Source organism: Camellia sinensis, chromosome 10, assembly GCF_055761805.1.
Source record: "Camellia sinensis isolate YWXY chromosome 10, ASM5576180v1, whole genome shotgun sequence".
NCBI lineage: Eukaryota > Viridiplantae > Streptophyta > Magnoliopsida > Ericales > Theaceae > Camellia > Camellia sinensis.
In genome coordinates this window covers 118,889,915-118,912,117 of record NC_138970.1, presented here as the reverse complement: position 1 = coordinate 118,912,117, position 22,203 = coordinate 118,889,915, and the positions used below count along the sequence as shown (strand labels likewise).

General features: G+C 41.1%; 1 protein-coding gene across 1 annotated transcript in view; it reads right to left on the bottom strand.

Annotated features, from left to right (window-relative positions):
- The window catches only part of LOC114317367 (uncharacterized), a 57,709-nt gene that overhangs the window by 21,433 nt on the left and 14,073 nt on the right, over nt 1–22,203 (bottom strand). The gene's annotated exons all lie outside the window — the stretch shown is intronic.

Sequence of the window (22,203 nt, the reverse complement as noted above, 5' to 3'; positions counted from 1 at the left end):
CTGCACTACTTCTAGCTACCACAGTCTGTTTTTTACTCCGCCATGTAACTAGGTTCCCACCTACAAAGGAGCAGTATCCGGATGTTGATCTCCTGTCTGTAACACTTCCTGCCCAGTCTGCATCTGTGTATACTTCAACTTGAAGATGTCCATGTTTCTTGAACAGTAAGCCTCTCCCTGGAGTTCCTTTCAAATATCTTAAGATCTTATAAACGGCCTCAAAGTGCTCTGCCCCTGGTGAGTGCATGAACTGACTTACCATGCTGACTGCAAAGGCAATATCAGGCCGCGTATGAGACAAGTAAATCAATTTCCCGACAAGTCGCTGATATTGTTCCCTCTCTTTGACTTCTTCAGCCTTAGCAGCTTGTAACTTCAAGTTAGGCTCGATCGGAGTCTCCACCATCTTACAACCAAGCATACCTGTTTCTCCAAGGAGATCAAGAACATATTTTCTCTGATTAACGAATATACCTTCCTTGGATCTTGCAAATTCCATTCCGAGGAAATACTTGAGGGCTCCCAGATCCTTAATGTGAAATTCTTTTGCGAGTTTCTCTTTGAGGGCTGCTAACTCTGCTTCATCATTACCAGTTAAAATGATGTCATCAACATAAACAATCAAAATTGCAATTTTACTGTTTTTTGAATGTTTATAAAATATTGTGTGATCTGCTTGACTCTGCGAGAAGCCACAACTGATAACTGCCTTCCCAAAGCGTTCAAACCACGCTCTTGGTGATTGTTTGAGTCCGTATAATGACTTGTTCAATCTGCATACTCTGTCGCTTCCAAGTCTCTGCTCAAATCCCGGCGGTAGGTTCATGAACACCTCCTCTTCAAGATCACCATTGAGAAATGCATTTTTAATGTCAAGTTGATGTAGAGGCCAATCTGAATTTACTGCAAGAGATAACAGTACTCTGATGGAATTTATTTTAGCAACAGGAGCAAACGTCTCCTGATAGTCGATCCCATAAGTTTGAGTGAAGCCTTTAGCCACCAGTCTCGCCTTGTATCTCTCAACGCTTCCATCTGCGTTACATTTTATCGTAAACACCCATTTACACCCAACTGTTTTCTTGTCTTTGGGTAGATCAACTATCTCCCAAGTACCACTTTTCCTTAAAGCATTCATCTCCTCCATGACTGCTAATTTCCAATTCGGATCATCCAATGCTTCCTGTATATTCCTTGGAACAAACAAGTGTGAAATCCTAGATGTGTTTTTTGTGTAGGATAAATGACATTGGGGAGCGGGATAGAAATATCCCAAAAACAGTCTTCTACTCCACTTGTCTCCCCCTGAAGAGAAGTGTTGGGGAAATAGGATTTTGTTTCAACAAATGACACATCCATACTCACATGAAATTTCTTGGTTTGAGGATCGAAACACTTATACCCCTTTTTGTTTGAGGAATAACCCAAAAAAACACATTTTATAGCACGGGGGTCAAGTTTTGAACGAAATTGGCTGGGAACATGAACATAGGCAGTACATCCAAAAACTTTGGCGGGTAAATCAGAAAATAACCTCGTGTCAGGAAAAAAAGTTTTGAGACAATCGAAAGGTGTTTTGTATGTTAACACCTTTGTAGGCATCCTGTTTATCAAATAAGAGGCTGTTAAAATTGCTTCACCCCATAAATATTTAGGAACATGCATGTAAAACATTATAGCACGTGCTACTTCAAGTAGATGCTTATTTTTTCGTTCTGCAATGCCATTTTGTTGAGGGGTATCCCGACATGTAGATTGATGAAAAATCCCCTTTTTTTCCAAAAACTCACCCAATTGCTCATTGAAATATTCTGTTCCATTATCAGAATGTAAAATACCAATTTTGGTTTGAAATTGGTTTTCAATCATATTGTAAAAATTTGTGAATAAATTTTTCACGTCAGATTTTTTATTCATCAAATAAATCCAACATAAGCGGGTATGGTCATCAATAAATGTAACAAACCATCTTTTACCAGAAAGAGTAGTGATTTTAGAAGGGCCCCAAACATCACTATGAATTAAATAAAAAGGTTTGGAAGCCTGGTAAGGTTTTGGCAAATAAGTAGAGCGATGAAATTTTGCAAAAATGCAACTTTCACAATGAAAAGAAGAACAATCAATCCCTTTAAATAATTCTGGAAATAAATGTTTCAGATAAAGAAAACTAGGATGTCCTAGCCTATAGTGCCATAGCATTATTTTTTCTCGAACAGAGATTGAACTAGTACTATTAAAGCTCTGAGCTTTTTTATTACTAACAGGTACTTCATCAAAGTAGTAAAGACCTTCAAGCATCCTAGCACGCCCAATCATCATCCCCGAGTTCTGGTCCTGAAATTCACAATGGGATTCAAAAAATGTAACACGACAATTAGAATCCTTAGATAGTTTACTGACAGACAAAAGGTTACAGGCTAAGTTGGGGACGTGAAGAACAGCATTGAGATTAATTTTCTCAGTTAGTTTAATAAATCCTTTTCCTGCAATAGGTGAAAAACTACCATCGGCTATTCTGATTTTGTCATGACCAGAACAAGGGAAATAGGTACTAAATAAATGGGAAAAACTAGTCATGTGATCGGAGGCACCGGAATCTATGATCCACGGAGAGAAGTTTAGGCAAGAGAAGGCTTTAGGATTTCTACCTGTTTGTGCCAACAAAACACTAGGAGTACCGGATGAGGAGTTGGATTTTATCAGCTTTAAGAGTTGATCAATCTGCTCTTTGTTGAAGGGACCTGAATCGGCTTCATTAGCGGTAGGAAAGCCACGATTCTTCTCTCCTTGTTTGCTGCTTTTCCAGTTGATAGGTTTGCCATGGATCTTCCAACACGTTTCGCGTGTATGGCGAGGCTTGTTGCAAAAATCACACCAGACCCTTGGCTTATCATCAAACCTGCGCTGGTAATTTGTAGCCTTGTTGGCCGCAGCATCGCTAATTAAAGCAGAAATTTCAATTGATTCACCAGTACCTTTTTTCTTAAGCATGACGCTCCTTCGGCTCTCTTCCCTTCTGACTTCGGCAAATACTTCGCCAATGGATGGGAGAGGAGGTCTGCCAATAATTCTTCCTCGCACTTCATCGAACTCAATGTTGAGGCCGGCAAGAAACTTGTAAATACGGCTGTCTTCCACAATTTTCTTGTGGTGGTTGCAGTCGTCAACCGATTTCCATTCGTATGTGTTGAAGATGTCAAGATCCTGCCACAACCTTTTCAACGAATTGAAATATTCGGTGACGGAATCATCTCCTTGACGAATCTCTCCCAACTTCAAAGTTAATTCGAAAACTTGAGATTGATTTCCTAGGTCAGAATACATCTGACAAACATTATCCCACAATTCTTGTGCAGTAGGATAGCACATGTAATTAGAGCTTATATCCTCCTCCATGGAATTGACCAACCATGTCATAACCATGGAGTTTTCAGCGTCCCAACTGTCGAACAGCGGATCATTAACAGCAGGAGCCTTCTTGTCACCAGTGATGTAACCGATCTTTCCTTGCCCACGGATATACATCCGGACAGATTGTGACCAGCGGAGAAAATTATCACCATTTAGGCGGATGGTGGTGATTTGGACAGAGTGAGAGTTGGACGTTTTCACCGGAATGGCAGCGGCAGGGGTTGAAGTGGTTTCGGACGTGACTTCCGACATGGCTATGACGGTTTTAGGGCTACTGTGTTTTTTGTTGCTCTGATACCAACTTAGAAAATATGAGGAGGAAGAAGAACTCCGAAAATATGAGGAAGAAGGAATATATTTCTGTTATATTCAAAACTTCTTATTTTACAAGACCAAATGACACTCCTTATATAGGAGATATTACAAACATCATTATAACCCATTATATGCCACTTACATATTATATATTACCACTATCTACCACTATCATATTATATGCATGCCACTATCTACCACCAACACCACTACCATATTCTATACATGCCACTATCTACCACCAACACCACTATCATATTCTATACATGCCACTATCTACCACCAACACCACTATCATATTATATACATGCCACTATCTTATTATAACACAAATTTCTAGCACCCTTGATTCTAATTCTACTTCTGTTACCCAAACTTCTGATACTGAGCTGGAGGATGCATTGCGCCAATTGTTGGAACGCCGATCTTCTACTGCTCTCAGTACCGCTTCCTCGTCCTTTGCCTGCTCAGGTAACTTAGCATCTTCTCCTTGTGCTTTCCTGTGTCATACATCCTTGCCTTGGATTATTGATTCTGGTGCCTCAGATCATATGTCTGGCTCCTCTGATCTTTTCTCTGTCTATAAGCCCTCTTCAGGTCAGGACAAAGTTAGGATTGCCGATGGTACTGTTTCTTCCATTTCTGGAAAAGGTTTAGTCCAAGTCCCTCCTACCATACATCTATCTTCTGTTCTCCATGTTCCCAAGTTTTCTGTTAATCTGTTATCCTTAAGTCGTCTTACCCAAGATTTGAATTGTAGTGTGACGTTTTTTCCTGATCATTGTCTTTTTCAGGACCTTGTCACGGGGAGGACGATTGGCAGTGGTAGTGCCGAAAATGGTCTCTACTTCCTAGATCAACCGGACAAACTTGCTTATTCTTCCACCACATCTTCTACTACCCCCGCTGATTTATGGCTGTGGCATCGGCGTCTTGGGCACCCCTCATTTCATTTACTTAAGCATTTATTTCCTTCTAGTTTCGCAAATCATCATGTGTCTGACTTTCTTTGTGAGTCTTGTCAACTTGGAAAACAACATAGAGCTTCTTTTGCTCCCAGTTTGAATAAAAGCTCCGTTCCTTTTTCATTAATACATTCTGATGTTTGGGGTCCCTCTCGTGTTCTGTCTGTAAAAGTTCATCGCTGGTTTGTTACATTTATTGATGATTTTTCTCGTGCTACTTGGGTGTATCTCATGAAAGATAAGAGTGAGGTTTTCTCTGTGTTTCGCACTTTTCATAAGATGATTTGTACTCAGTTTGGGGCCACTATCAAAATATTTCGTTCTGATAATGGCGGGGAATACATCGATTCAGGGTTAGGGCAATATTTCTCTACTCATGGCATTATCCATCAGACCTCTTGCACCAATACCCCTCAACAAAATGGGGTGGCCGAACGCAAGAATCAGCACCTTCTTGACATGGCTCGGTGCATGTGTTTTTTTATGAATGTGCCTCGGCCCTATTGGGGCGACGCTGTTCTCACCGCTGCCCATCTTATTAATCGTCTCCCTACCCAGGTCTTGGATAAACAGGCTCCGCTTCATGTCCTCCTCGGTTCTCCGTCTTTGTTTTCTATTCCTCCCAAAATATTTGGTTGTGTCTGTTTTGTCCATAATCACTCCCCCTCTCGTGGTAAGTTGGACCCTCGCTCCCTTAAGTGTGTTTTCCTTGGTTACTCTCCTACTCAAAAGGGGTATAAATGTTACCACCCTTCTTCTCGTAAGTGGTTTGTGTCCATGGATGTAACTTTCTTTGAATCCCAGTCTTTTTTCTTGTCCTCTCCGGTGTCACCGTCCTCATTTCCGGGGGAGCCTTGGTGTGAAGTGAGTCCTGTGCCTCCTATGGTGGAACCAGTTATTCTTGCACCACCCTCTGTGCCTCCTATGGTGGAACCAGTTGTTCTTGAACCCCCCTCTTCTACTGGGACTATAGAACCCACTGTCACCAAGAATACAGACGGGCATGTTTATGTCCGGGACATAGACAGAAAACAAGTTAACTGGATACACGGGACCGTTTCTGCTACCCCACTGCCATCTCCTGCTTCTGATGAGAGTCGAGGTAACTTTGAATCTCTCGAGTCCATTGATCTTGATGTTCCTATTGCCAAGAGGAAGGGTGTGAGATCTTGTACTCAACATCCTATCTCACAGTTTGTATCATACTCTCATTTGTCATCCTCATATAGAGCGTTTGTGTCCAATATTTCCTCTGTTAGCATTCCTAACCATTTTCAGGATGCCCTTGCTACCTCTGAATGGAAACTAGCCATGATTGAGGAAATGAAAGCACTTAGGAAGAATGGCACTTGGGAATTGACTGAATTACCTCCGGGCAAACGACCTGTGGGATGTAAATGGGTATATACTGTGAAACACAAAGCAGATGGGTCTATTGAGCGTTACAAGGCAAGACTTGTGGCAAAAGGGTTTACTCAGACATATGGCATTGATTATCAGGAGACCTTCGCACCCGTGGCTAAAATGAATTCAGTCAGAGTACTTCTCTCTCTAGCAGCTAATCTAGATTGGCCGCTTTATCAGTTTGATGTCAAGAATGCTTTTCTCCATGGTGACCTCGAAGAAGAAGTATATATGGACATTTCTCCGGGTTTTGAGGATCATCAAACAGAAGGCAAAGTATGCAAACTTCGGAAGTCATTATATGGTCTCAAACAGTCTCCAAGGGCTTGATTTGAGAGATTCACTCAGGCTATGTTTAAATATGGCTTCAAACAAAGTCAGGCAGATCACACATTGTTTGTGAAACATTCCTCACATGGTAAAACTACAGCACTTATTGTTTATGTAGATGACATAGTTCTTACAGGCAATGATAGTGGGGAAATACCTCTGTTGAAGAAATATTTAGCTAAAGAGTTTGAAATCAAAGACTTGGGCAGCTTGAAGTATTTTCTGGGAATTGAAGTTGCTCGCTCTAAGGATGGGATATTTATCTCACAGAGAAAATATGTGCTTGACCTATTGAAGGAAACTGGGATGCTTGGCTGCAAGGCATGTGCCACCCCCCTGGAACCCAATCAGAAATTAGGAGATGATGAAGGAGGAGAAGTTGTGGATAAGGGGAGCTATCAACGATTAGTGGGTAAGCTCATTTACCTATCTCACTCCCGTCCTGATATTGCTGTTGCTGTCAGTATAGTTAGTCAGTTTATGCATGCTCCTCATCAGATTCACCTTGAGGCTGTCATGAGAATCTTGAGGTATTTGAAGTCTGCTCCTGGTAAGGGTCTGTATTTTTCAAAGTATGATCATCTTCGTGTAGAAGCCTATACAGATGCTGACTGGGCTGGGTCAGTAACTGATAGGAGATCAACTTCAGGGTATTGCACATTTGTTGGCGGCAACCTAGTTACTTGGAGGAGTAAGAAACAGAATGTGGTTGCCAGGTCAAGCGCAGAAGCTGAGTTTAGAGCTATGGCACAAGGTGTGTGTGAACTTTTATGGATCAAATTATTGTTGCATGATCTAGGTATTGCTCAGACAGACTCCATGCGGTTATACTGTGATAATAAGGCCGCCATCAACATCGCTCACAATCCAGTTCAACATGACAGGACAAAACATGTTGAGATTGATCGCCACTTCATTAAGGAGAAACTCACTAGTGGTATCATTTGTACTCCCTTTGTCCAGTCTGTTGAACAACTTGCTGACATTCTCACCAAGGGGATTGGGAATAAACCATTTCATGACATATTAGGCAAGCTGGGCATGAGAGATATCTTCGCACCAGCTTGAGGGGGAGTGTTAGCATATTATATTAGCCGAAAGGTACACTAGGGTTTGTCTGTAATCATTTTTTGCACTCAGGGATAGCACTCAGGGATCATCTTGTAAATTGCCTTCCTTGTAAACCCTAATCTTCATCTATAAATAAGGGGTGATATTCTATCATTCCTGAAGCTGGTTACCCAAGCTTCAAAAGGTTGTGGCCCTTTGTGTTTCCTCCTCTTCTCCTATTCTATTCTCCATCATTTTGGTATCCAAGCACAAGCTCCGAACCCCCTTTTTCTCTCTCCCCCTTCCTCTCTCATCTATCATCTAAATCAGTGGAAAATTATGAAGCACAAGTAGCGGTGCAGATACTGGTATGGGTATGCCCATACAGAAAGACCCAAAAAAATATGATACAGGTAAGACTAGGGTACATCAATAATTTTTATATTTTTTTTATAGTTTGAGATTTAATCGACAAATCAAAATTCAATACCAAAACTAAAAGGAAAAATTACAAAACCAAAAGAGAAATCATAATTCAACAATAACAATACCAATACCAAAGCAAAGTCCATAAGCTATTTTAATGCCATTAATTAGAAGACATTACAAAACAAAGTTTCATTCCAAAAGCAAGTTAAGCAAAATTTGGAAACTTGAGACCTTAATTTTCGCTTCCATCAACTTCATCATTGAATAATACATCTTTTATCTCTGACACATCAAGTAAAGGATTTGCAATTTCAAATAAATCAAAACTCTCTAATAAATTAAACGTATCTCCACCAATGTCCCATAGTTTGGTGTATCCCTAATGTACCCATCCTGTACGCATGGAGTACCCAACTACCAAAGAATGTATAAAATGTACCCGGTACACATGCAAACCTATCAGTATGTATACCAGTACCCGATACAAGTATGGCAACATTTTCGGAGTACCCGTGCTTCATAGGTTGCAAAAACCATACCTCTCGGAGTTATCTGAACCCCAGCTTCGCGAGAGCACCATTGTCATCATTGTGATCCTTTGTATCACATAAATCACGGAAACATCTTATTGCAGCCCTCGTGATCTAGTTGTTGTCGCCTTCGCAAACCGAGACCACAACAAAGAGCTTTGTCATCGTCATCGTACACTAATCGTCTCAACAAGCCCATCTCCATCACCGCCAACTTTGGCAGTCATTGTCATTCTATTCCGTTTCCATTTCCGTTTCCGTTTCCGTTTCCGTTCCCGTTCCCGTCACCTGTCGTTGTCACTTTCATTGCAACTAAAGCCTCGTTCCTCACATCGTCGTGGAAGACGATTGAATCAGGTTCTAACACTCCAAATTATTTACTCGAAACACCACCACTCAAATAACCCATAATCCAATCCATATACCAAACCCATACTCATTCAATTAACCTAGTCCAGCTAACAAACCCAAACCCAGCCCAGTATATTATTCCAATCCTCAATCTTCCAATACCTACCCAACTTCTTAACCTAGCCCAATAAAGTTTTAGTCAGCCAGCCCACAAAACCAGCCCAACTTGTTGTAACCCTTGCCCAACCAAACACTTACTGCTTAAGCTAAACCGCACACCTTAGCTGCCCAATCCAGACGGGAAAAAAACAAGCCCGGCAAAGAACTTTTATTAAACCCTTTACCTAAGCCCAACCAAGAACTTGTTGGAATTAGAATTAGAATAAAATATCTTGTGATTGTGCAATCACGGGATAGTAGGCAATATTCTTGTAATTATGATTTCTTTCCTATTTTGTATATTCTCCATCAATATAAATATATGGGCTAGTCTCTATTCTAGACAAGCCATTCAATTCATTATATTTAAGTTGGTATTAGAGCCTCTCTCTCAGTCTCTCTCTCTCTCTCTCTCTCTCTCTCTCGGCACTCACCCTTCCTCCTCAACCTGACATACCTTCCTTTCCCACTTTCTAGGCCCCTCTACCCTTGGGTTAGAGTCAACAGCCCTCCCTAGGCTGTTCAGCACACCCAATTCAGGCCGACAGCCCCTTTAGGGAAATTCGGCAGTTTGTTCGTGTGACAAACCAACCATTCATGCATAACACATATCATATCATTCTTGTATTGTATGCTTGCTGGACTAGGACTTGTTAAGAATTAGAAAAGGTGAAGAAGTTAGGTTGAGACTTTAAGTCTATGAAATTAATTGTTTCATGCTTTGAGTTAGGGGATTACTCTAGGCTTGATGTGTATGATAGGATGTGCCTATGCACTAATTGAGGAGCTTAAACACCCTAGTCTAATGTGCTTGTCCATTTCATGCTATATGTTATTTTGCTAATTGGGACTACTGTTAATTAAGCATGATTAGTGAGCCACAATTAGGATTAATCAAGTTAAGCATGATTAAGTTCAACCTAGATTAATTAGTGCTAACCTTGATTTAACCAAGCTAAGTGAGATTAAGGAAATTTGGGGTGTGTTTGCTTTGTATTTGTAGAGTAGTTTTTGAGATAAAAAGTATGAAAACTTGTTTGGTTTTCCTTTTTTCAGAAATGGTTTTGGAAAATTGTTTTGGGGAGAGAGTTTTAAAAAAAGTGATTGATTTGATGTGTATGAGAGAGAGACTGATTTTGGAAAGTAGTAACCAAACAAAATTTTGAGATTTTTTTGAAAAAATTTGTTTGGTTTGATTACTCTTGAAAATTTGTTTATAGATAATTTTTCCCAAATTTTTTTCTGAAAAACAAACCAAACAAGGCCTTGGTAAAGCACACACCCAGGTGATACATACGCCTCTCCTTTTTGTCCTAATTTACTCTTTGTCCTATCTTGACCTCAACAAAACCAAAAGAAGAGAAGGAAAATCTGCAGGAGAAAGAAAGCAAGAAAAGACTAGAAGAAAAGAGAAAGAACAAGAGAAGAGAGAGGCAAGAAAAAGAGGGACTTGAAGAACTTCAATCCAAACTCATCTTTTAAGTGTTCTAAGGTAATATTTCTAACCTAATTCTTGTAGTAAACCTTCCTAGCATCTAAGATTCAGAAGAAACTAGGGATCAATTTGAATTAAGAATGAGGAAATGAAGAAAATAATGAAGAAAGTTGAGATAGGTTGAAAAACTAGGTAGATGGCTTGGAATTTCATCATCTTGATGTGAGTTTTGATGTTCCTGTTATGGAAAGAATCATATTCTCATGTTTTCCTTTGATTTTCAATGACCTTGTAAGTTAAATTCATGTTTTGAAGGAATGAAAATAAGGGTTTGAGTACAAATTTGAATTGATGGAAATTTTCAACAAAAACCTGAATTTTGATCCTTAAATCTTGAAACCAAGTTGTGTTTTGATGTTATAGATTTACAAAAGACCTTACCTTCATGTTTTCCCATTAATTTTGCACGTTTTACAATCATTTTTCAAGGACCCAAGTCAAGGAAATGAGAGGGGAAAAGAAAGAACTAAGCTGCATTTTCGAATTCTGCAGAACAGCCAAAACTGCATGTGCGGCTCCAACTCCCGCACGAGGGGCCAGCATTCAAAACTCAAATTTTGGTTCTGAAAAAAAAGGCACGTGCCGCCCACACGTGCCCTGCCCATACCGCACGTGCGGAAAACCCTGTTTTGCCCTTTTTGTTATTTTTGCAAGCCTCTTTCACCTGGAACACTCCTTGCATGAGTTTAACACTTGTTTAGGCACTTGTTCAAGACTTGAATTAAGATTAGAATAGTACTTGACATGTAAGAGAAGTTTAGAAAACGTTTAGCCAAGTTTAGACGTTCGATTTGTTATATTTGTGCATGTAAGTCAAGTACTTCAATGTTTGGTTCTTGCTTTGTGTAGGTTAAGCTTTGGAAGAAGTATACCCTTGTCAAGGAGCCATTTGTGAGTAGTAATTTTGTTAAAATCCACCTACTCTCCACCTACTTCACCCACTTAAACCTACTCCACTAAACCTAACCCACTACACCACTACCACCTCACCTACTCCACTAAACCTAACCCACTACACCACTACCACCTCCACTTCACCTACTCCTCACCTACTACACACTCACCCTCTCCTATATATAGGAATCATTGTAACCATAACATCAATATCAATCAATAATACAATTCTCTATTTCTCTTTATACATTAAATTTTCTACATGGTATCAGAGCAAGGTTAAGCACTTAGTATTTTTCGCTTCACCGGCGGGCGGCAACCTCGCCTTGGCCGCCCGCCGGACCTCAACCTAATCTGCTAGAATTTTCTACACATACCTTGAAATTTCTTCGAGTCCACCACCATTGCCTCTCCTCTCACTGTTGTCCTCCCATACACCACCGTCTCGATTGTCTTCATCTACAATGTTGCAGTGAAGGATCTCAAGCATGGTTTTGTTGCATCCAACTCGAAGGATGATCCAGCCAAGGAAGCTGCAAATTTCACCTCCCAGGTTATTATTATGAATCACCCGGGTTAGATTGGTAATGGGTATGCTCCAGTTCTTGACTGCCACACCTCCCACATTGCTGTCAAGTTTGCTGAGATTGATCGTCGATCTGGCAAGGAGATTGAGAAGGAGCCTAAGTTCTTCCGTGAACATGCTCTCCTTCCTTTTACTCTTGGAGTGAGGCAGATGATTTGCTGCTGTAACAAGATGGATGCTACCACTCCTAAGTACTCAAAAGCAAGGTATGATGAAATTGTGCAGGAAGTCTCTTCCTATCTGAAGAAGGTTGGTTACAACCCTGACAAAATTCCTTTTGTCCCCATCTCTGGTTTTGAGGGTGACAACATGATTGAGAGGTCCACCAACCTCGATATGATTACACAGCCCAAGAGGCCATCAGACAAGCCTCCTCTTCTCCACATTCTTGATAACACCAACAGCAACAGTTTGACGCATTTATTAGAGAAAAGGTCCAAAGGCAGCTCCTGTCAAAGCTGATGCTCAGCAGGCTGTACCACCTATTGAAGTGCCAGCACTATCCTTGCACATGGGGGGCACCCACTCATTTCTTTATTGTTTTCTTTTACTTTTTCCAATTCCCTTTATACCATATAGCTTTGCACACCAAATCATATTTTATTCATCTCAGGGATCAACCCCGATCACAAAAAAAAAAAAAAAAAAAACCAACAAACAAACAAACCACCACAACACACCCGCACCCACAGTGGGATTTTTCTTCTCTACTCTGCTGCAGGTCTCTTCTTCTTGCTTTTCTCTTGGGTGTCCCTTACCGGCGCTGCCTCCATACTACCCACTCCACCGAGCACGTTCACTCCACCCTGCTCCTCCACTACAGCATATGGTGGACCTCCAAATCGGAACATCACGGTAGCCTTCCGCTTCAGCTCCTTGTTTTCCGCCTTCAGCACACTTATCTCTGCTCGCGCATCCTTATACATGCGTTGGAGCAGAGCCAATTGGCCGTTTAAATGCTGCACCTCATTTGTCCTACTCTACAGCCGGTGCGACAAGTTTGTGACTGCCGTCATCGTCTCCACACAGGACTTCAAAGTATACTGATTGGCTTCAATGTCAGTTTGCACTGTCATTTTTTGCTCCACAGACCGCATAGGAAAGTTCAACGGAGCAAACCCTGGGGCGCTTGGTTGAGGTTCACTGGCCCCCGCACCAGTTATCTCTCTTGTTGACTCGTTAAGGTCTGGAAAGAGAGTGAGCAGACCACGGGAAGACGAAGCCATTTTCTGGACAACAGAGTGTTACAGAGTGTCTCTCTCAGAAATCTCTCTCAGAAAACAGAGTGTTACAGAGTATCTCTCTCGACAACAGAGTGTTACAGAGTATCTCTCAGAAATCTCTCTCAGAAAACAGAGTGTTACAGAGTATCTCTCTCAGAAATCTCTCTCAGAAAATGAAGAGTTTTTCAGAGTTTTTCTAGCAGGTTTTTGTCTCTGCTTCCAAGCCTCAGCCTCCGCTTCGGTTTATAAAGACCATGACAAAGAGGCCGACACGCGTTCTGTCGATCAGGTGCATCGCCGCGTGTCTGGCGCACCTTTTGATGGCACGCCTTTTTATGGATTGGGCACGCCTTTTGATGGCACGCCTTTTGAAAACATGGGCACGCCTTTTGATGGCACACCTTTTTATGGATTGGGCACGCCTTTTGATGGCACGCCTTTTGAAAGATTGGGCACACCTTTTTGAGGGTGCGACTTTATAAGGGTCCGACAAGACTCTGTAAACTGTCCCGACATTGATTCCGGTTAGTTTCTACAAGGGTCCGACAAGACTCTGTAAACTGTCCCGACATTGATTCCGGTTAGTTTCTACAAGGGTCCAGCAAGACTCCGTAAACTGTCACCACAACTGTCACAACATTGTCTGCTACAACGGTCCAACATGACCCCATAAACTGTCCTCTACATGGTTATGACACCCCCATAAAGTGTCCTCTACAACGTTATGACACCACCATCCAGTGTCTTCACCAATGGTCTGACACGACCATACAGTGTCTCTTATCCTCTTTTATTTTTATGTATTTTCTTGTTTTGTTACTCTCTCCAAACTCAAGTTGGTTAGTTCCTATCCCCCTTGAGTTTGCGGGGGGCTGTTAAAATCCACCTACTCTCCACCTACTTCACCCACTTAAACCTACTCCACTAAACCTAACCCACTACACCACTACCACCTCACCTACTCCACTAAACCTAACCCACTACACCACTACCACCTCCACTTCACCTACTCCTCACCTACTACACACTCACCCTCTCCTATATATAGGAATCATTGTAACCATAACATCAATATCAATCAATAATACAATTCTCTATTTCTCTTTATACATTAAATTTTCTACAAATTTAGTAACGCTATGTTTGATAAACTATGTATCAAATGTAAGACTTATTTTTGTTTATGAAAGCTATGCTATGCTTCGTTATGAATGAACATCATATATTTTTATATCATGTATTAAGATGACATCTTTAGAGTATTACCTTGCCGGGGGTTTTAAACCGGGTATGACCTTACTAGGGGTTCAAGCTCGGTATGTCCTCGTCGGGGGATTTATACTGACGTCCTTATTGGGGGACTCATGCCGATATCTTTGGAATGTCCATTGCTTTGTAAATGTTTACAAGTCAAGTTTTGAATTATTCATGATCAAGTTATATTATGTTCAAATTATGAATTATGCCATGTTTTGTTGAAGGATTATTGGTGTTCATTCATTTACCGCTTTACTTTATTACTATTCACTAGGAAATGGCTCACCCCTCTCCCCTATATGTATGTAGGTGAAAATGAAGAACACGGTCAAGAGGAGAGGTCGCACTAGAAGTCTTGTCTTTTGGAAGTTGTAGTCTTAAGACAATGGTTTTGTTTTCGAGTTTTGATCTTGTATAGTTATGTGACTCTTAGTAATTAATAGACAAATGATTCCGCATAAGCCCCAATGTTATTAGTCTAGTCTTGTCTTGTCTTGCTAGGCCTTCAGTAGTCGGGCCTTAGTAGCAGGAATCGTTCATGTTGCTCACGATTCTTCCTCAGAAGCACGATTCTGCGCTTTTGACTCAAATTCGTTGAAGAATCGCGATTTTGATGCAAAAGAAACGCGAATCTGATCACGAATCTGTCTTCTTCTCAATTGGAGCTCCATCACTAGCCATCACAAGACCTACACAGGCCATCGTAGACTTCTCCTTTCCTTCTCGCTAGTCTTCACGAGTCATACACAGGCCATCGCTACTTCTCTCCTCTTCGCTGGTCTTCGCAACGTCTCTCTCTTCGTTGGTCTTCGCGAGTCGCACACAGGCCATCGCGACTTCTCTCTCCTCTTCACTAGTCTTCGCGTGGCGTCTCTCCCTCTCTGATCTTCTCTTCTCATCTCAGATTAAAGATATATATATATATATATATATAATACGTATTATGTATATATATATTTTTTTCTAAATATATGTCTTTATTTATATATTATATATAACCTTTATAAATTATATATACATATATCTATTTTAATTTATATATTATCTTTATAAATTTGTGTATTTATTTATATATTATATTTATTGAATTAATGTTATTATGCTATTTTTTTAAGAAAATAACATTAAAAAATAATTTTTAACAAAAATATTTTAGACTAAATAGATAAAAAAGTAACAAAAATATTTTAGAATAAATTTAAAAAATTCTAATAAAAGTATATAATTAGAATATTTTAACATATAATTTTTTATAATTCTTATTTATTTATAACACGTATAGTCCCATAAAAAAAATATAATCTTACAATATATTTTTATATATTATTTAAAATATATACAAACGCTCCCAACTAACGATTCTTGAAATGTCTACGATTCCCCGCACTCGCTCCCGCTCTCGCTTCGTGCAACTAAGAGTCGGGCACTACTGGCTGGTCACAATACTATCCTATTTGGGACGGGATGGAGTCGTGACAGTTTGTCCTTGTTTCAGGACTTTGTGTTGATGTGGTAAGCACCTTTTTTGTTCTTATTTATTGGTAGGCTATCGGTTTGTTCGGTAGCACTGGTTGGTTATGACGTTTGTCTGGTGTGTTTCCTCTGTGATTTTAGCTATCTTGTTTATGGGACTACTTCATGTACTGTTTTGAATTGTTAATTATACACATCACTTGTTTCTCTGTAGATATCATACCTGATCCTACTCCTAATGTTCTGCTAGAGTTCCATAGTAAGCCGATTCGTTCTGATTTTTCCTTGTCTTAACAAGCTCTTGTTTATCCCATTACGAGTATTTTGTTGAATGGGAAAATTTTCACTGCATGGAGTCGTTCCCTTAAACTCTATTTAATGGTAAAGAGGAAGGCTTACTGACTCTTGTCTACAGAAACTCAACCTGCAGATACGGATTCCAAGCATAGTCAATGGGATATTGACAATTGCACTATTTTGGGATGAATGTTCAATTCCATGGAGACTCGTATATACCACATGTTTATGTACTGTGACATTGTTCCTCATCTATGGTGTGCATTAACTCAGATGTATATCCATGCTCATAGTGATGTTTGCATTTTTGAGCTTTACTAGGACATCTCTCATGCGTTTCAGTCAGCTTTGGGTCATTCAGTAGCTGAGTTTTTTGGGTATTTATAGGCTCGTTGGCAAGAGTTGGCTCAATATGAGCCATCGAGTGATTTTCCTGTAGAGGTCGCCTCTATTGTGACCAAGCGGCTTCTCGTCAACACACCTACCAGTTCTTGATGGGTTTGACTTCTGAGTTCGAATCTCTTCGCATTTAGATTTCAAACACAAATCCTATGCCTCCTCTCTATGAGGCCTTTTCCATTATTGATAGTGAGGAGCGCCGAGCGCCGCCGTCAGTTGGTTCAATATGTCTCCTCCCGAGTTTCTGAGCCTCTAGCTTCCTCTAATCAGATGGCTCTTGTTGAGAGTTCTGGGTCTCGTCCTTCAGCTGGGAAGATAACTTGTCATCATTGTAGAGAACCTGGACATGTCAAGGCTCACTGTTTCAAACTTCGTCCTGAGTTGAGATAGCATTTCTCCCGGGCTTGTCCATCTGGCACATCTCGCATAGCTGCTATTGCCGAGACCATCTCAAGCCCTAGTACTCCAAATTTGTTCAAACACAAATTGGTCAGCTTTAGGCATAGCTTGATTCTCTGATTTTTCCTGCTCCAGAGCCATCCTCATCGACTGCCACATTAGCTACAGGTACTCCTACTGCTTTCCATGTTCGCTCTGCACGTCCTACTTGGGTTTTGGATTATGGAGCTAATGATCACATGACGGGTGAGCTTTCCTATCTTTCTTCTCTAATCCTTTCTATTGTCCCCACAGTGTGTCAAGCTGATGGTTCTACCACCTCTGTTCGTCATTGGCGTGGTGTTACTTTACCTCCTGATATTACTCTTTCCTCTATACTTCATGTTCCTAACTTTGCATATAATCTCCTATTTGTGAGTTGCCTTGCCAAGGCCTTTCATTGTGCTGTCATTATCTTACGCATTTCTTGCTTGTTACAAGACCTAGGTTTGAAGAGGATTTTTGACAGGGGATATGAACGAGATGGCCTATACTACTTTGGAGATCCACTGGACCAACCACCTCCTCTTGCTAGTTTTTCAGCTTCTATGTTACTTGAGGATTCCTCCTCTTACGTTTTTTCTTTTAAGACTTTAGCATTGTGGTATGCCCGTCTAGGTCATGCAAACTTTCAATATTTATGTTTACATTTTCCCTCATTTAATAAGGCTCGTCAAACTCATAAATTTCAGTGTGTTGTTCGTGAGTTAGCTAAACATACTCGTATTACTTATATTTCTCGTATGCATTGTGTCCCTTATGTGTTTGATCTTATTCATTCTGATGTTTAAGGACCTTAACCTATTCCCGCCTTGTCTGGACAAAGGTATTATGTGACATTAATAGATGACCACACCTGTTGTACTTAGGTTTATCTCATTAAGCGTAAATCTAATGTTTTTCCCATATTTGTTCAGTTCCTTCAGATGGTTAAAACTCAGTTTTGCACTGTTGTTTGAAACATTCAGTCTGATAATGGTGGGGAATACCTCCAATGTTTTTCTTTCTCATCTTAACTAGGCTGGTATACTTCAACAACTCACTTGCCCTCATACTCATAAACAAAATGGGGTTGCAAAACGAAAAAACTGTCACATAATGTCTGTTATTCGGTATCTTCTTCCGGGTATGAATGTCTCTAAGTCTAATTGGAATAATGTTGTCCTTACCATTGTTTACCTCATTACTGCACTCCTTGGGCCTGGAAGGGACTTGAGCCTAGGCGCATGCCTAGGCGCGCCTTATCGAAGTCGCCTGGCCTGGAACACTACAAGGCGCAAACCTTGGGTCTGGATGGGACTTAGGCCTAGGCGCACACCTAGGCGTGCCTTTAATAACACTGGCCCCAAGTAGTCCAATGCACACCCAACACCTTTGCGTTCGCGCGCACGCCCGCACTTGCACACTAATGGGTGTCAAGCATGCCGTGGTGGCATTTCCATAAATTATAAATATTTGGATAATATTGAGAATTATTTCATTATTTCATTATGACTCCTCAAACATGTGGAATGTTTCCTTGTGCCAGTCAGAAAAGGGATTCAGTTGCTATTATAAAGGGGCATGGTCTGTTTCAGCTTGTCTCCCCAACCAGTGAGGGGTAACAAATAAGCAACCTTTGGGCAACCAAAAGGCGGGCCTCTGACATGCTATTGAGTGTTGTCTTTGGTCGCCATGTGGGTTTGGGAACCCCATGGACGGTGTCATTGAAGGGTATGAGTGATGACATTACGCACTACTTCCTAGTGGGAGGTTTAGGCACACTTGCTATGCTACTCGTTGCAGCATATCGTGGTGTCATCTTAGATCGAATGGATTAGGCTATCGAGGCATGCCATCATTAAGGCCTCATGTGCCAACTCGTGAACATAGGCTTGGGTTCAGCCGTGAACACGAGGGTCATGTAGCCTAGTTAGCGGTTTGGTGACAATGCCGCTACTCGTGGGAACAATTGAACGTCACAAACCATTGCCATCGTGTGAGGCACATTGTGTGAAGCTTTTAGGAAGGCGGAATGCTAATTGAGGGCTATTGACATACGATATCATGTTCATGCTACATGCTAGTGCACGCCTTGGGTGCACAATGACCCTTGGTAGATGGTTTAGCATGTCAATGCGTGCATGAGGATTTCAGCTGTGGTCGCGTATGCAACCTCAGTCACCTGTGGCTATTCGAGATGGACGTAACAAGAGACCCTATTCAAGAGAGGGAAAGCTTGTCAGCTAGATTGAGGGTTCTAGATCGGTGCACGGTTGGGCAACATTGTGTTGGGTCAGTTGTGAGTCATGCTGACATTGGATGCCTTGATTGAGTTGGAGCTCAGTTCGGCGAGCGCCTTGCTCAAGGGCAAGTTTGGTGCCATGAAGAGACATGAGCCGCGCAACATGCACTTGCCGGGGTTTAGCCTACTTGTGGCATGGAAGTCAGAGCTTCCTTGTGGGAGTTGTTCTTGCTAGACATAGCATTTGGGCTTGTTGGGCTTGTATTTCACACGAGGAGTTAAGTTTCAACACTCGATGGTCAAGGAGAGTTTAGGCGGGCTTGACACTTGGTGGAGTTCAAGGGCCTCACGGGCAAAAATGTTCCGCTGCGCCTCTAGAAAGTGCCGGCCCATGACACCTTTCCCTCCTCTAGGTCTTGCATCCTGTTGGGACTCTTTTTCCTTTTTTACCCCAGGTATTTGGGTGTACTTGCTTTGTCCAAAACCGAAGTCTTACTCGGACGAAGTTGGATGACAAGGCCATTAGGTGTATCTTGCTATGATATTCCACTATGTCGAAAAGGTATTGGTGTTATGATCCTGACACCCGTCAGTGCTATCATTCGTGTGATGTTACTTTCATGAGGAGCTTCTCTTTTTCGATGCTAACACTTCTATACGGGATTCCTCTTCCACTACCATACCATTAGTTGACTCTAGTGCTAGGACTCTACCTATTTTTTATGAGGTTGAGGTTGGTTCCACCGAGCCTCCGCTTCTTTCACCTCCTCCATTGCAGGTTTATTCTCGTCGTCCTTGTCCTCTGCCAGCATCCTCTCCGATACGTGGGTTAGGTAATTCTTCATTATTGCTTCTTCTCCTCCTCGTCGTTATTCCTCAAGTAATTCTTCACCTTTAGTTATTGCTTCTTCACCTCCTCATCATTATCCCACTCATGAGAGACATCCCTCCGACCGTTTTGGTTATCTTAGCAATACTAATCATCCCATTTCCCAGTATCTTTCTTATGACAATGTTTCGGCTTCTTATTGTTCCTTTCTTGGCAAGCTCGAGTTGTACTCTATTACTCGCTCTGTATCAGAGGCTTTTCAGAATCCCAAGTGGGTGGTTGCTATGCAGGCGGAAATGGCCGCTTTGGAATAAAATAAGACCCGATAGCTTGTCTCTTTATCATCTAGTGAAAAGACTGTTGGTTGAAAATGGGTTTTCAATATTAAGTATCTTATGGATGGCATTGTGGACCGCTACAAAGCACGGTTGGCTGCCAAGGGCTTTACACAGGTTCCTCACAAGGATTTTGGGGCTACCTTCACACCTATCACCTAGCTTACCTCTTTCCGTCTCCTTGTTTCTTTTGCTGCTTCTCATTCTTGGCCTCTCCATTAGCTAGATGTCAACAATGCATTTCTCCATGGAGACTTACTTGAGGCGATTTACATGGATCCTCCACCCGGGGTGGAGGGCGAGTATGCGGGGAAAGTTTGTCGACTATGCAAAAACTTTATATGGTTTAAAACAGCCTCCTCCAGGCCTGGTTCAGCCGCTTTAACTCTGTCATTTTATCCATGGAGTTCAGATCATACTCACTTCATCCGCCAGAATTCCACTGGTCAGTGCATTGTTCTGCTTGTGTATGTTGATGATATCATTCTCACAGGTAATGATTCAGTCAGCATAGCTCAAGTAAAGAGGGATTTGAGTCAGGCATTTGATATAAAGGATTTGGATCCTCTCAAATATTTTCTAGATATTGAGGTTGCTCGCTCTCGTCAAGGGATTTCCTCATCCCAAAGGAAGTGCGTTCTTGATCTTCTTCAATACAATGGTATGTTAGGGAGCAAACCTGCTCTACCCCTATGGATCCTAATCTCAAGCTTACACCAGAGTCTAGCGAGTTATTAAAGGATCCAGGCATGTATCAGCACCTTGTTGGCCGCCTCGATTAACATTAGACCTGACTTGACATTTGCAGTTAGTATTGTAAGTTAATTTATGCATGCACCTCGTGCAGAGCATCTTGATGTTCATCACATTTTGCAGTATTTGAAGACTTCTCCTGGTCTGGGATTATTTTTCACGGCTCTCTTATTTCACTGACACAGACTACGTAGGGTCTAGAACTAATAGATGTTCCACTTCTGGTTTCTGTACTTTTATCCTATATCAAGGAAAAGTAAGAAACATGCAATTATTTCTAGATCTTCTGTTGAAACTGAGTAGAGGGCTATGGCACAAGGTAAATGCGAGGTTCTATGTCTTCGTCTATTCTAGCAGAGTTAGGGTTTGAAGAGAATGCTCCTTCCTCTTTGTTTTGTGACAACAAATCAGCTATTACATTATCCTCTGATTCAGTATTTCATGAGTGGACTAAACACATAGAGATTGACACATTTCATTCGAGAAAAAGTTTAGACTGGTATTGTGAGTCCATCCTTTGTCTCCTTTTCTGAGTAGCTAGCTGATATGTTCACAAAGTCTGTTGGTCCAACATTACTTCAGTCACCTATTGTCAAGCTAGGTTCGTTGAATGTCTTCGCACTAGCTTGAGGGGGAGTGTTGGAGTTAGAGTTAGAATTAGAATAAAATACACCGTGATTGTGCAATTACGGTATCTTAGGCAACATTATTGTAATTATGATTTCTTTCCTATTTTGTATATTCTCCATCAATATAAATATATGGGTTAGTCTCTATTCTAGACAAGCCATTCAACTCATTATATGCAATTCAAACAACGCATCTACCTGGATTGTACCCTCTTGGACCTTTCTTTACAAAAATAAATAAATAAATAAATAAAAAGAGAATGAAAATGAAGAAAATCGATCACTAAAATAGACCAGTCAATAGTTCCAATTCATGTATGGGAAATAGATAACTTTATAGAAAAGGAAAAGACATGAAAATGAAAACATCATCGTAAGTGTGACACATGGAAGGAAGTGCAAAGTAGTCAATTTCAGAGATTAAGCT